The sequence below is a fragment of the Schistocerca gregaria genome, chromosome 3 (assembly GCF_023897955.1).
Source record: "Schistocerca gregaria isolate iqSchGreg1 chromosome 3, iqSchGreg1.2, whole genome shotgun sequence".
NCBI classification, from domain to species: Eukaryota; Metazoa; Arthropoda; class Insecta; order Orthoptera; family Acrididae; genus Schistocerca; species Schistocerca gregaria.
The window spans coordinates 326,870,036-326,885,705 of record NC_064922.1 but is presented as its reverse complement, the minus strand read 5'-3'; the positions used below and the strand labels follow the sequence as shown (position 1 = coordinate 326,885,705).

The window sequence follows — 15,670 nt, the reverse complement described above, 5'->3', positions numbered from 1 at the left end:
GGAGACCATAGTTTGCGGTTACTCTTGACGCTGCATCACAGACAGGAGCGCCTGTGATGGTGTACTCGGCGACGAACCTGGGTGCACGAATGGCAAAACGTCATTTTTTCGGATCAATCCAGGTTCTGTTTACAGCATCATGATGGTCGTATCCGTGTTTGGTGACATCGCGGTGAACGCACATTGGAAGCGTGTATTCGTCATCGCTATACTGGCCTATCACCCGGCGTGATGGTAGGGGGTGCCATTGGTTCCACGTCTCGGTCACGTCTTGTTCGCATTGACGGCACTTTGAACAGTGGACATTGCATTTCAGATGTGTTACGACCCGTTGCTCTACCCTTCATTTGATCCCTACGAAACTCTACATTTCAGCAGGATAATGCACGTCCGCATGTTGCAGGTCCTGTACGAGCCTTTCTGGATAAAATGTTCGACTGCTGGCCTGGTCAGCACATTCTCCAAATCTCTCACCAATTGAAAACGTCTGGTCAATGGTGGCCGAGCAACTGGCTCGTCACAATACGCCAGTCACTACTCTTGATGAACTGTGGTATCGTGTTGAAGCTGGATGGGCAGCTAGCTGTACCAATAGACGCCTTCCAAGCTCTGTTTGACTCGATGCCCAGGCGTATCAGGGTCGTTATTACGGCCAGAGGTGGTTGTTCTGGGTACTGATTTCTCAGGATCTAGGCCCCCAAATTGCGTGAAAATGTAATCACATGTCAGTTCTAGTATAATATATTTGTCCAATGAATAGCCGTTTATCATCTGCATTTCTTCTTGGTGTAGCTATTTTAATAGCCATTTGTGTATATCAAGCTGTTATGCCGTGATCGGATGAAATTCGTGTTGAAGCTCAGCTTTTCGTCCCCATCTGCGAATGATGTCTCCAAAGGCGATTGTAGGATTTTCAATGGTCCGATACGTACTCTGGCTCCCTAGTAAATTAAATTCCATTTCGAGTGCTCCCGCGCAGAGACACGACTTCAGACGTTGTGAAAGCTCGACCGAAAATGGCTGTTGTTGGCTGATGTCGTACACGACTGCTATCTCGCCATGGCAGAAGGTTGGTTAGATCTCCTCCAGCACCGTATTCCAGATATCATTCAGCTTCACTCCCCCCCCCCCCCCCCTCTCCTTCTGCTTAAAAAAATATGGTTCAAATGGCTCTGAGTACTATGGGACTTAACTGCTGAGGTCATCAGTGCCCTAGAACTTAGAACTACTTAAGCCTAACTAACCTAAGAACATCACACACATCCATGCCCGTGGCAGGATTCGAACCAGCGACAGTAGCGGTCGCATGGCTCGCGCTTTGAACCGCTCGGCCACTCCGGCCGGCTTCTGCTTAAAAAAGAATGTTGTTTAGCAATTTTTATAGTCTGTAGATCCACGTAATACTGAAGACTGAAAGAGCTGGCAAGTGCCAGAATTATCGCTTAACAGCGCATGCTTCCAAGTTGCTGACAAGAATAATGCACAGAAGAATGGAGTAGAAAATTGAAGATGTGTTAGACGACGATCAGTTTGACTTTAGGAAAGGTAAAGGCACCAGAGAAGCAATTCTGACGTAGTGGTTGGTAATGGAAGCACGACTAAAGAAAAATCAAGACACGTTCATAGGATTTGTCGACCTGGAAAATGCGTTCGATAGTGTAAAATGGTGTAGGATGTTCGAAGTTCTGAGAAAAATAGGGGTAAACTATTGAAAGAGACGAATAATACACAATATGTAGAAGAGCCGAAGGAGAATACTAAGAGTGGTCTATCAAGAAAGAAGTGCTCGGATTAAAAAGAGTGTAAGACAGAGATGTAATCTTTCGCCCCTTCTGTTCAATCTGTACGTCGAAAAAGTAGTGATGGGCATAAAAGAAGGTTAAGGAGTGGGATTAAAATTCAAGGTGAAAGCACACCAATGATACGATTTGCTGACGACATTGCTATACTGAGTAGAAGTCTAGAAAAATTACATGCCCTGCTGAATGAAATGAACAGTCTGATGAGTACAGAATACGGATTGAGAGTAAATCGAAGCAAGGGGGATGTAATGAGAAGTAGCAGAAATGAGAATAGCGATAAACTTAATAGCAGGATTGATGTTCACGAAGTAGATCAAGTTAAGGAATTCTACTACCTAGGCAGCAAAGTAACCAATGACGGATGGAGCAAGGAGGACATCAAAAGCAGACTAGCACTGGAAAAAAGGGCATTCCTGGCCAAGAGAAGTCTACTAGTATCAAAGACAGGCCTTAATTTGAGGAAGAGATTTCTGAGAATGTACATTTGGAGCACAGCATTGTATGGTAATGAAACTTGGACTTTGAGAAAACTGGAACAGAAGAGAATTGGAGCATTTGAGATGTGGTGCTACAGACGAATTTTGAAAATTAGGTGGACTGATAACGTAAGGAACGATGAGTTCCAGTGCGGAATCGGAGAGGAAAGGAATTTGTGGAAAAGGCTGACAAGGAGAAGAGACAGGATGACTGGACATCTGTTAAGATATTAGGGACTTCCATGGTACTAGAGGGAGCTGTAGAGTGCAAAAACTGTAGAGGAAGACAGAGATGGGAATACATCCAGTAAACAATTGAGGACGTAGATTGCAAGTGCTACTCTGAGATGAAGAGGTTGACACAGGTGAGGAATTCATCGTGGGCCGCATCAAACCAGCCAGAAGAAGACATATTAATAATAATAATAATAATAATAATAACAATAATAATAAAATTTATAGCTTCTCTGTAAAGCACTCGTAGAGTCCGCTTGTGCCTGCCAGTACGTGAGTCTCATCAAACCGAATCGAATCCGGTAGTGCTATGCTTCTCAGTTAACTGTTTCTTTTTTCTAGGTAGTGTATTAAGTAGGTGTGATAGTTATGGGGTATAAGTATGTTGCTCGCTCATTAACAGTATTAATGAAAACACAGTAATGTGCAACAAAGGGCGCGTCTCGGTCAGTATACCTCTCTGTGAGTGCAAATCACACGTAACATTTGCCCCAATTGAAACACCAAGATAGGAAAGACTAACTGAAGACAGAGGCGAGCAATACTGATTGCAAGCTTGAGTGCACTGGGTAAAGTTGCCGTCAGCAAGTACTGCGAGTGAATGTACCAAGTTTGTGTCCTAACAAGACACGTTGCACATTAGCGCGAATTATATAAGTTTAATACAGTTACAAAGGTGTATGATGGTACGAAATGAAACTAAATGTGATTACTATGTACCAGACACCGGAGACGACGGGTTCCTTACATCAGAGTAGAAAATATAATTGAACAACTGTCCTTTATATACAGATGACCCGAAACATTATATTGTTTCCTCCTATGTATATATCGCGAAGATATCATGAAGGTAAGAAGAATGAAATTCGAGCCGACACGCTTGCTTACCGGCAATCGTTCTTCCACCGAACAGATTTGTAAAACTAGCGTAGGCTACCACAAACTCTGATAATTAAGTTTTTCCAGTAGACTTGGTGAGTTAAGATCCTACCCACTTTATCAGTACGTTAGGTGAGTTGCGGACCTATCAGCGTTACCTCATTTCGATCGCTCTGTTTAGGTGTGTGATCAGTGTCTTACTAGATTCCCTCGAAACCGGAACCGTTGAACTGTGTAGAAACTGAGTGAGAATGTACAAAGGGCTGCAAAGCCCACGGGGCATTAGTAAGCGACCAACGTTCTTCAGCATGCATCATCGTTTGGAATTGTGGGAACGTACAATTCAAGTATCATCGAAAACAAAACAGAGGCCACGCGTGAGTATCGAACAACCTTACGTATATATATCATGATGCAGTGGCTACTCGTCTACTTCCAGAAGTGTAGACTCTGTCCACAATTTACCGAACTTGTGGCTCAGGGAACTTTACAAGAATCAGGAAGAATTTAGAGGACCATTTCTGAAACAATTAATGAAACGTCGATGCGTGCTATGTCTGCGACCTCACCTGATGAGCAGTTTAGTCTCTCGAACGCTGTGATCTGGTTAGCGTCGGTGTATTAGGACGTTTCGGATAAACATATAAATCAACTCATTGGACACTACGTAAAACAATAAGGTCGTTACGCTATTCGATGAGACCAGAAGAGAAATTCGCTTTATTCCTCTTGAGCGCCTGGTATGATACTGCCTCGCGACCAAACCTGTAGTTTGGGTTGCCGTCACAGCGACAACAGGCGCGGACTGCAAGGGGCCAATTCTCGCGAGCCTCATATTTGCAGCGCTCGCTTTTTTCTCTGCTCTGTTAGCTGCGCTTATCTGACTGTGGCTGTATCTCTCAGCGTCTGGTTTCTATCATATGTTATGTTATTCACGACATTAATTACTCCTAAAGGCATTTCTACTAAGGTTTACACCGATGTCATCTATTTTATTTAGTTTTTATCTTACGATCTTCACACGATAGACAAACTGAGGCGCACTCTCATCTGCATCATTGAAAAGCAAAGATATGGGTGTATGTTTGAAGATGGTTATATCTCTTAGTCAAATAATGACAAACGGGATACTCCGGTTTCTCTTCTTTTGTTGCGTGTGTACATAATATCTTACGGTTTCTCAGCTCCGGCATGTGTAGTTTCTTCCCCCAGGTCTCCAAGGGCCTACTGAAGTCGGGAAGTAGTACACTCCCAAATAGCTGCCTTCTGACCGCAATCTCAAAGTATGTCGGCCTGATCCTTCAGGCGCTTTCTTGTTAGGTTGATAATCGGCGCCACACTACCGCATAGTCGATTAATTATTCTGCAGGTCATTGCAGTGTCGACGGTGTCTACTGTCTTGACCACACACGGTAAGCCGCACGACGCTCACATCTGCGCAGAAGACGCAACACTTCAACGGGCCTCTAGCAGGCGCCACCGCGAAACACGCCATCTACAGGGCTCGCCGTATTCCTTCGTGTGGCGCGGCGTACGCCAACAGGCGTCGCCGCTTTTGCTTCCACTCACTACATGTAAATGTATTAGCCCCGCGCCTTTTTAAGAACGCGCTCGCCGCCTTTCACCCTCAGACTGGGGTGAGATTGATAAAGACATTCCACACAATGATTATACAGCAAGAAATACCGGGTGAGTCAAAAAGGACTTAACAGCTTTGGAATGACAGAATGTATTGTGATAACTTTCAGAACGGTAGATGTGTCATTTTGCAGCAAACAACTTCATGCTTGATTCATGTAGTGCGTCAGTACCCCATTTAGACGCCAGCGTAGAGAACAATTAAAATAGTTACTTTCACTTGTGCGGAGTGTACCCACTGCTTGTTTTGGTTTCTTTAAAGGAACAACTGTTCGGCAAACCTTTTGCTCTGAATATGCTAAAGAACCTCCAAGTAGACCTACAATTTAGCCTTGGCACAATAACTTTGTTGAGACGGGTTGTTCACTGCGACATGATAGATCAGCAGGTCACCCGCGTGTTGATGATTATGTTGAAAATGCTAGGTTGAGCGGAAATCCTCTTGCAACTCCGCAACACGTTGTTTGTGCCCTTAGCAAACTAAAAGTGTACGGTCCCTCTTTTTCATGGAGAAAACTGTCACAAGTATTGTGTATCTTGATATGTTCGAAAACTTTTTAATTCCACAGATCGATGAAGGTGACCGAGATGGGATGGTCTACTAACTGCAAGACGGTGCACTACCTCATTTCCTCGATAATCGCTTCCGAGGTTGGTGGATCGGTCGTGAAGAGCCAATCCCACAACCACCTCGCTCCCCAGACTTGATACCACTGGATTTCCTCTCCTGCCAAACAATTTAGACGACTTGAAAAATCGAATCTACGTACCGCTGCACAAGTTGCGCCAGATTTGCTACAACGACTATGGGAAAAAACTGATTACCGGTTAGATGTTTTCCGCATCACAAATTGTAGTCACACCGAACCACAATAACACTTCACACATTGTTACTTGAGACCCTTTGTTACAGGATGATGCATATACCGGTTCTTTAAGTATCTCAATAAACTTTTGTATCATTCCAAAGCTGTAAAGCCCTTTTTGACTCACAATGTATATCATAGACATTGGTGGAACAGAGACCCATAGTCACCTAAGCTTGTGTACATAATTCATTGCAAACTCCGTCCAATGACTCTGGTGGGTCCATCCGTGCCGACCGACCGCCACGTCATCCTCTGACAGTGGCGTCATTAGATGCGGTACGGAGTCAGCACTCCGCTTTCCCGACCGTGGTCAGTTTTCGTGACTTTGGAGCCGCTCTACTCGGTCAAGCAGCTCCTCAATTGGCGTTACGATATTTAGTGCACCCACTTCCAGTCTTCCCAGCAGGGTAAATTCATGGCAGTATCGCAAATCGATCCCTGGTCCGCCAGAGGGCAGTCAGCCATACTGACCACTCAGCTACGGAGGCGAATATACAAGTCATTATTCTATACACATTATAAATAAGTGTCTTGATACTTAATTCATTTATTTAAAAAATCGTTAAAATGGCTCTGAGCCCTATGGGACTTAACATCTGAGGTTATCAGTCCCCTAGACTTAGAACTACTTAAACCTAACTAACCTAAGGGCATCACACACATCGATGCCCTAGGCAGGATTGGAACCTGAGACTGTAGCGGTCACGCGGTTCCTGACTGAAGCGCCTAGAACCTCTCGGTCACCGCGGCCGGCCATTTATTAAATGTCTGGAGTATTCAAATTTTTCCCAGATATCTCGTGAAAACTACGGAGACAACAGACGTTCATGGAAATTTGATGCCAGTCGACTCATCTTCTTGAAATGGGTAACGTCTTGAAGACTTTATCCTAATCTGTGACGTGAAAGTCCTTCACTTTATTGGGTTGCCACATAAGTTCGTATCGTTTTTGCGAAAGTTCAATAAACAGTATACATAACAGGGGCTTTAACAATCAATAATATATTCTCCTTCACTGTTTATAACGGTCTGCCAACGAGGGGTAACTTTTCGATTCAGCGACTGTAGAAATCACGTGGTTTTCAGGGGAAGAACACGTCGAGCCATTTTCAGAGCGCATTTTCATCCGGAAAGGAAGATCCTTGTATGTTGTTCGACAGCTGAAAAGGTGAAACTATGAGGGTGCAAGATCATGTGAATAAGGTGGTTGCAATCTGACTTTTCCACCCGACTCCTGTGTAGTGTTTTTTGACAGTCTAGCAGAATGTGAGCAGGTAGTATCACTTTACACAGTCTGGAAGACGTCTTATTTGTTGGCAATAAACGTCAGCAGTGATGGTTATACCTCGGGGAAGCAATTCGTAGAACACCACACCGTCCCACTAAATGCTTAACATTATCTTTCGTCGATGCGCGCAGGTCTTTGTACAGGAGTTGCTGCTCTGTTTGGGCTCAACTATTCCTTTCTTTTCCTTACGCTGTAGCACGAAGACTTCATTTCACGTCACCAGTAACGATAAAGACTATGAATGATCGCTGTTACCTATGAGCCAATTGACGAAGAGCAAACAGGGATGCACATATGGCCGCCTGCTGATTTTCTTGATTTGGCTTAGAGCATGTGGTACTCATACACCCTACTTTTGAATCTTCCTCATTGCATGAAAATGTTGCACGATGGTGGAACGATCGCAGTTCATCACATTTGCCAGTTCTCAAGTACAATGAGGTGTATCATTGTGGATTAATGCGTTCAGATGCTGTTAATTAAACACGAAATGTCTTCCTGAACGTGCAGAGTCACTAATGTCAAAACGAACCTTCTTAAAACGAGAAAACCATTTTCTTGCCGTGCTCTGTCCGGTAGTACACTACTGGCCATTAAAATTGCAACACCACGGAGATGACGTGGTACAGACGCGAAATTTAACCGACAGAAAGAAGATGCTGTGATATACAAATGATTAGCTTTTCAGAGCATTCACACAAGGTTGGCGCCGGTGGCGACACCTACAACGTGCTGACACAAGGAAAGTTTTCAACCGATTTCTCATACACAAACAACAGTTGACCGGCGCTGCCTGGTGAAATGTTGTTGTGATGCCGCATGTAAGGAGGAGAAATGGGTACCATCACGTTTCCGACTTTGATAAAGGTCGGATTGTAGCCTATCACGATTGCGGTTTATCGTATCGCGACAATGCTCCTTGCGTTGGTCGAGATCCAATGAGTGTTAGGCAAATATGGAATCGGTAGGTTCAAGAGGGTAATACGGAACGCCGTGCTGGATTCCAACGGCCTCGTATTACTTAGCAGTCGAGATGACAGCCATCTTATCCGCATGGCTGTAACGGGTCGTGCAGCCACTTCTCGATCGCTGAGTCAACAGATGGTGACGTTTGCAAGACAACAACCAGCTGCACCAACAGTTCGACGACGTTTGCAGCAGCATGGACTATCAGCTCGGAGACCATGGTTTGCGGTTACCCTTGACGCTGCATCACAGACAGGAGCGCCTGCGATGGTGTACTCGGCGACGAACCTGGGTGCACTAATAGCTTACCGTCATTTTTTCGGATGAATCCAGGTTCTGTTTACAGCACCATGATGGTCGCATCCGTGGTTGGTGACAGCGCGGTGAACGCACATTGGAAGCGTGTATTCGTCATCGCCATACTAGCGTATCACCCGGCGTGATAGTATGGGGTGCCATTGGTTACACGTCTCGGTCACCTCTTGTTCGCACTGACGGCACTTTGAACAGTGGACGTTACATTTCAGATGTGTTACGACCCGTAGCTCTACCATTCATTCGATCCCTGCGAAACCTTGCATTTCAGCAGAATAATGCACGACCTCATGTTGCAGGTCCTGTACGGACCGTTCTGGATACATAAAACGTTCGACTGCTGCCCTGGTCAGCACATTCTCCAGATCTCTCACCAATTGAAAAGGTCTGGTCAATGGTGGCCGAGCAACTGGCTCGTCACAATACGCCAGTCACTACTCCTGATGAACTGTGGTATCGTGTTGAAGCTGCACGGGCAGCTGTACCTGTACACGCCATCCAAGCTCTGTTTGACTCGATGCCCAGGCGTATCAGAGTCGTTATTACGGTCAGAGGTGGTTGTTCTGGGTACTGATTTCTCAGGATCTATGCACTCAAACTGCGTGAAAATGTAAACACATGTCAGTTCTAGTATAATATATTTGTCCAATGAATACCCGTTTATTATCTGCATTTCTTTTTGGTGTAGCAATTTTAATGGCCAGTAGTGTATTACCCTCTTGCAAGATTCAAATGTTTCTGGCTACCTTTGCTGCTTGAACCAGAATGTGTCGGAAATGTTCCTATGTCTTCATTCGGTACTCCATTTTATAGCGTCCACAGTTCCACTCACTAACTCGAAATGACAAAATGATAAGCTGTAAATTCAAATAGCAACAGTGAACTACAAATAAAAAATGAGAATCGATAAAAAACCCATAACAACGGGAATATCAACAAGCAAAACGAAAACTTATCACTAGCTACTAGTAATGTGGTACGTTGAATACATCCTGTGCTTTCTCTTATATGAAGTTCACATTGTATTCCTGAACAGCTCGTCATATTGTTGTAGAATGAGTGTCTGCAGTTTTGTTTAGCTTGTCCAAAGGTACTACCTAAATGCCTGATCCGACATCTTTCAATAAGGACGACATCTGTTTTCTTCGCGTTCCAAACTGGGGAAGCTCATTCTGCTGCGGAGAAACACTGCTCGTAGTCGTTGGTATGAGAAAAGGACGGTTTGCACAGTGTCTCCTATACTGAAAACATATCATTTTATACTGATCTGTTTAAATCACTTGTAGAAGACTTTGTTCAATAATAAATTACGCGAGTTTTCCAGTAATATTGAATAAAAGTGCAAATTATTACTTCCTCATACTGTAACCCACTGGTTAGAATGCAGAAAGGAACATGTGGATGATACGATGCCCAACACTTAAAAGAAATTGTACCCCGGTTATTCAAACAAAAAACTAGGCGAACGTTCCGGTTCTTTGAATGAATGTCAACGACGTACTGTCGATCAAAAATCCCTTCAGTCATTTTTGAGCATTCAGCGCCCCTTAAATAAATGAATATATTGAAAGCAAAGATTACCTAGTGCCTGTTTTCCAACTCTCATGGAGTTAATCGAGATGAACGATGAATCTTTATCAAATGGACTCCAGTAGGCCAGCAGACATAACTTTTTATTTGCATAACTGCCCTTTTGAAGATGTGTAATCAAAACAGATGCCATAGCAGGATTGATTTCGGCATTTCAGGTGTAGAATTGGTTATAAACTGAACGTCTCATGTAAAGCCAATTAATTCATAAATATTGTGACTGGCATAGGCGACAGACTTCTCGGGGTTATTCGAATGTGTCTAGAGAAGTATGTATTTCAGCAGAAGCTTCAAATCATTGGAGTGGGAGAATTACGTATTGAATGGAAGAAATAAGATGCATTCTAGGTGATAGTATGGGTAGAACTCAGGAGTAATTTCGAGGTTTGAGAAGGGAAGACTGTTGAAATTATGCTGGAAAAGGGCAAGTAATGTGTGGAGATGTGAGGACAGTAGTTTAGGATTAAGCCCACGTGACTTGGGGCGCACACGTCCACGGTGAGTTCTTCAAACTATTCTGACTCATTTTGGAAGCAAAGAGATGGTGTGTTGTCCTGTTGAAGTTACTGGTCGCCTGCGGGCTGCCGTAGTGGGACAAGTGGATGCGTTTGATCGGACAGGAGTTACCAGTACCGTTCACTGATGAGTAACGACCATAGACGAACCTGAAGTCCCAGTTTATGGGGTAGTTTTTACATACCCGCATTATAATGATGCGTTATACACAGCGGAGGACTGAATATTCCGAGGTGATAACGCCCACAATCACTCGACTGGAAATGTACAGAATGGATTAGATGTCACCGCATCTGAATGCTATCGAGCTATCGTGATCTGTATTAGAAAATTAATGAATGGCACGTTAACTCCCATCAGACTCAGTTTAGGTTCAAATGGTTCTGAGCAGTATGGGACTTGACTTCTGAGGTCATCAGTCCCCTAGAACTTAGAACTACTGAAACCTGACTAACCTAAGGACATCACACACATCCATGCTCTAGGCAGGATTCGAACCTGCGGCCGTAGCGGTCGCGCGGTTCCGGACTGTAGCGCCCAGAACCGATCGGCCACTCCGGCCTTCGCTCAGTTTAGGAACTGAAATATTTCCATGTAAATCTAACAATGATTTCGTGTGAATCAGTGGGCTGATGCTAGTCTGATGAACCTTAAAATCATTAAGAAGTTTAGGCTAGGCTGAAGGCAGACTAAAAAATTCGGTGGTCCGACCGGAATTCAAGCCAGAGACCTTCCGTTTCCCAGGCATGCCCTTTGCTACCTTGTTTAAAAATTTAACTGTTTTTTCGCCTAACTATCTTCTTGTCTAACTATTTTCAGTCTTAAAAACAAAAATCAGAGCTATCCCTAACTGGCACCGTCGCTTTTACTCAACCGTAAGAAAATGAACTCTTCAGTAGTTGCCCCTAACTACTCCCAAAAAGTCTCTCATGACAATAGTATCAAGGGTTCCATAATTTTTTGCGTTGTTATAATTAGTAAATGTGTAAAAATGAAATCCTATGAAACATAATTTAACTAAAAGAATACTTCTTCTAAAAATGGTGCAACTGGATTTTTTTGTGCGCTGTAATCGGTGTTTTCTATCTGCAACAATGCCGTCTAAAATTATCAACAGAGTCATTGTGCTTTACCTACATCTACATCTACATCCGTACTCCGCAAGCCACCTGACGGTGTGTGGCGGAGGGTACCCTGAGTACCTCTATCGGTTCTCCCTTCTATTCCAGTCTCGTATTGTACGTGGAAAGAAGGATTGTCGGTATGCTTCTGTGTGGGCTCTAATCTCTCTGATTTTATCCTCATGGTCTCTTCGCGAGATATATGTAGGAGGGAGCAATATACTGCTTGACTCTTCGGTGAAGGTATGTTCTCGAAACTTCAACAAAAGCCCGTACCGAGCTACTGAGCGTCTCTCCTGCAGAGTCTTCCACTGGAGTTTATCTATCATCTCCGTAACGCTTTCGCAATTACTAAATGATCCTGTAACGAAGCGCGCTGCTCTCCGTTGGATCTTCTCTATCTCTTCTATCAACCCTACCTGGTGCGGATCCCACACTGCTGAGCAGTATTCAAGCATTGGGCGAACAAGCGTACTGTAACCTACTTCCTTTGTTGTCGGATTGCATTTCCTTAGGATTCTTCCAATGAATCTCAGTCTGGCATCTGCTTTACCGACGATCAACTTTATATGATCATTCCATTTTAAATCACTCCTAATGCGTACTCCCAGATAATTTATGGAATTAACTGCTTCCAGTTGCTGACCTGCTATTTTGTAGCTAAATGATAAGGGACCTATCTTTCTATGTATTCGCATCACATTACACTTCGCTACATTGAGATTCAATTGCCATTCCGTGCACCATGCGTCAATTCGCTGCAGATCCTCCTGCATTTCAGTACAATTTTCCATTGTTGCAACCTCTCGATACACCACAGCATCATCTGCAAAAAGCCTCAGTGAACTTCCGATGTCATCCACCAGGTCATTTATGTATATTGTGAATAGCAACGGTCCTATGACACTCCCCTGCGGCACACCTGAAATCACTCTTACTTCGGAAGACTTCTCTCCATTGAGAATGACGTGCTGCGTTCTGTTATCTAGGAACTCCTCAATCCAATCACACAATTGATCTGATAGTCCGTATGCTCTTACTTTGTTCATTAAACGACTATGGGGAACTGTGTCAAACGCCTTGCGGAAGTCAAGAAACACGGCATCTACCTGTGAACCCGTGTCTAAGGCCCTCTGAGTCTCGTGGACGAATAGCGCGAGCTGGGTTTCACACGATCGTCTTTTTCGAAACCCATGCTGATTCCTACAGAGTAGATTTCTAGTCTCCAGAAAAGACATTATACTCGAACATAATACGTGTTCCAAAATTCTACAACTGATCGACGTTAGAGATATAGGTCTATAGTTCTGCACATCTGTTCGACGTCCCTTCTTGAGAACGGGGATGACCTGTGCCCTTTTCCAATCCTTTGGAACGCTTCGCTCTTCTAGAGACCTACGGTACACCGCTGCAAGAAGGGGGGCAAGTTCCTTCGCGTACTCTGTGTAAAATCGAACTGGTATCCCATCAGGACCAGCGGCCTTTCCTCTTTTGAGCGATTTTAATTGCCTCAATGAACGCAGCTTTCCATGAATCAGTCAGTCTCTTCTCATTCTCACTGCTTACAATTCAGGACTTCCTTTCTCCAGTGTCATGTTGCGCAGAACGTCAGACTGAGCCTGGCACTCCTCAACTAAGGGGGTGGGGGTCGGGGTAGGGTTAACGACATCACTGCGTAAATAATCTGCGAAGAACGTACGGTACCTCAGTGACGTTGCGAGCGTTTTGCAGGTACCGTCAGTAATGAAGTTACACTTTCTCACCTTCGCGAAAACATTGTCGTTGGTCACTCTCTTCAGGTATGTAATCGCATAGTATTTTATGGGGGGAAAGTAACAGTCATCCGGAGAGAGAAGGGTCTGAAGTTGGGTGTGACGCGGGGGTAACGAGCTAAGGTCTTCTGTGTCGGTCGCCACACTGAGGGCGACAACACACACGCGAAGCGTTGTTCATCGGTGTCCAGGAGGCGACAGTCAGGTGAAAGGGGACAGTCCGTTAATCCGGCAGCATGGCGCCGGTATCGCGTCGCATATCTATTGTTGACGACTTGCTATCAAGTCGCTAGAACGGTGGCGGGCAGAAAGCGGTGGTGTATCGCTTTCCACCCTCGTGGCCAATGGTCACTTGGGTGCTCGGTTTTGTACCAATGGGCCGTCAGGCCATTGGCTATCGTTCAAGGTTTGTGCGAATCTATTTCCAAGAAAATTCAGACTCGTGTGGACTCTAAAGTTTGTCCTATGCGATAGTAAATGACTGTTCATGTTATTTTATAGACCTTATTGCAAAAGATTTGATGCTTGGTGAAACACGTTGCCGTTTTTACAGACAGACAAGGTGTTTTTTTTGTGGCTTTGCTGCTTCACGAGACCAGTGCAAGCAGACATATATTTGTAGCGTTAAGCGCCTGCCGCCTACTAACGAGACAGCTTGGCAGCTTACCAGAGACTGCGATACGACGGCAATCTCAGCTGTGGCGGTGCGGCCGCTGGTGCATGGAGCATGCTGTATAACGAGCTGCGGGCCAGTGCTCCTACACCAGGCGAGCAGAACCAAATAGCCTACGCGTCAACGACGAATTTCACTGTTTTCGCGGCAGACAGTGCAGTAAACGTAGGAGGTGGCACGAGGGCCACTATAGGACATCATGAGTAATTTAGTTTGAAACGGAGGATTTAAATCCTAGCTACAGCTATCACTGGAACCATGTCGTAACGAACGCCCTGTTGCCACATGGAAAGATATTTTCTTCTCATGTTACAGGGGGCATAAAAGCTTTCGCAAAGGTCTCGTATACAACTGTTCCTGAAGACCAGAGGCGAAAAGCAAAGCCGATTCAAGGGTATCTCCATCTCGAGAAAGCTATTATTTGGCGGAACAATAGGAAGCATCTCGTTATTTACTCATTTGCAACGAGCACCTGACACAATGAAGACATTATATGGTACTTTAAACACAATACTCTAGTCGTTATACATGTAAAGACAAACCTTGCAGATGCAAAGCTACAAATGGTTGGGATTTGTGGCCCACAAAGATCTATCTAATAACAACTCCAGCGACAATGGTGCAACAAGTTAATGAGCATACAGTTTACTTGCAAGTATATTCACAGTTCTGTGTTCTAATCCATAAAATATCTACTTAAATAGGTGGGATGATAATAGCTGAACCGATATCTCAAAGGGAGATAGCGGTAGCGTGGTACATTCTATGAAGAAATAAATAAATAAATAATAAAGCCGGCGCACCACGAAGGAGTGATGCAAATTGGTCACAAACTGATATTCACACAGGAATCGATGGAAAGTAGAAAATTGTAAACTTTGATGGCCGATGGATGAATGTGTGATGCTGAAGTACAATTTCACCACACAGGATAGTAAGCACGCGTCCTTTCGATACCATGGCATGAAGTCTGTGAGAATTTCATCACGTGTAGCCAGTTGGACAGTAACGATGTCTCGTAGACAGTAGCATGAACAATATCCGCTTATCATTTGAGATAGGACGTGTAGTTGGGCTCAAGGAAGCCGGTCAGAGTAATAGGCGAATAGGTCGACATTTGAAAAGGAGAGACGCCATTATTCGACGATGCCGGCAGGAATGGCTGAACACAGGGCCGAGAAGGAAGCGGTCGACCTAGAGAGACGACAGAATGGGAGGACGCAGCTATCGCCAGAGAGGCACTCAGAGGCACGGATTCATCATTAACATCGGTCCGCGGTGCAACCGGTGATTCAGTGACCACGAGGGCCTTTAATAGGCTATTAACAGAAAGGGAGCAGAGCTCACGGCGACTATTGCGCCAACTCTTATTGACCTCTGTACACCAACAAGCCCGCATGCTGTGGCGTTGCGCATATTCGGTCTGGAGAATGGAACTGTCTTCAGTGACGGGTCCACATTGAACTGAGCCACGATGACCAGCGGAAACGTGTCTGGAGACGCCTGAGGCAGCGGTGGGGTACTAATATGA

At 44.6% G+C, this 15,670-nt stretch overlaps 1 protein-coding gene across 1 annotated transcript in view; it reads right to left on the bottom strand.

The window, feature by feature from the left end:
- The window catches only part of LOC126355358 (collagen alpha-1(XVIII) chain-like), a 586,377-nt gene that overhangs the window by 183,023 nt on the left and 387,684 nt on the right, over positions 1-15,670 (bottom strand). The gene's annotated exons all lie outside the window — the stretch shown is intronic.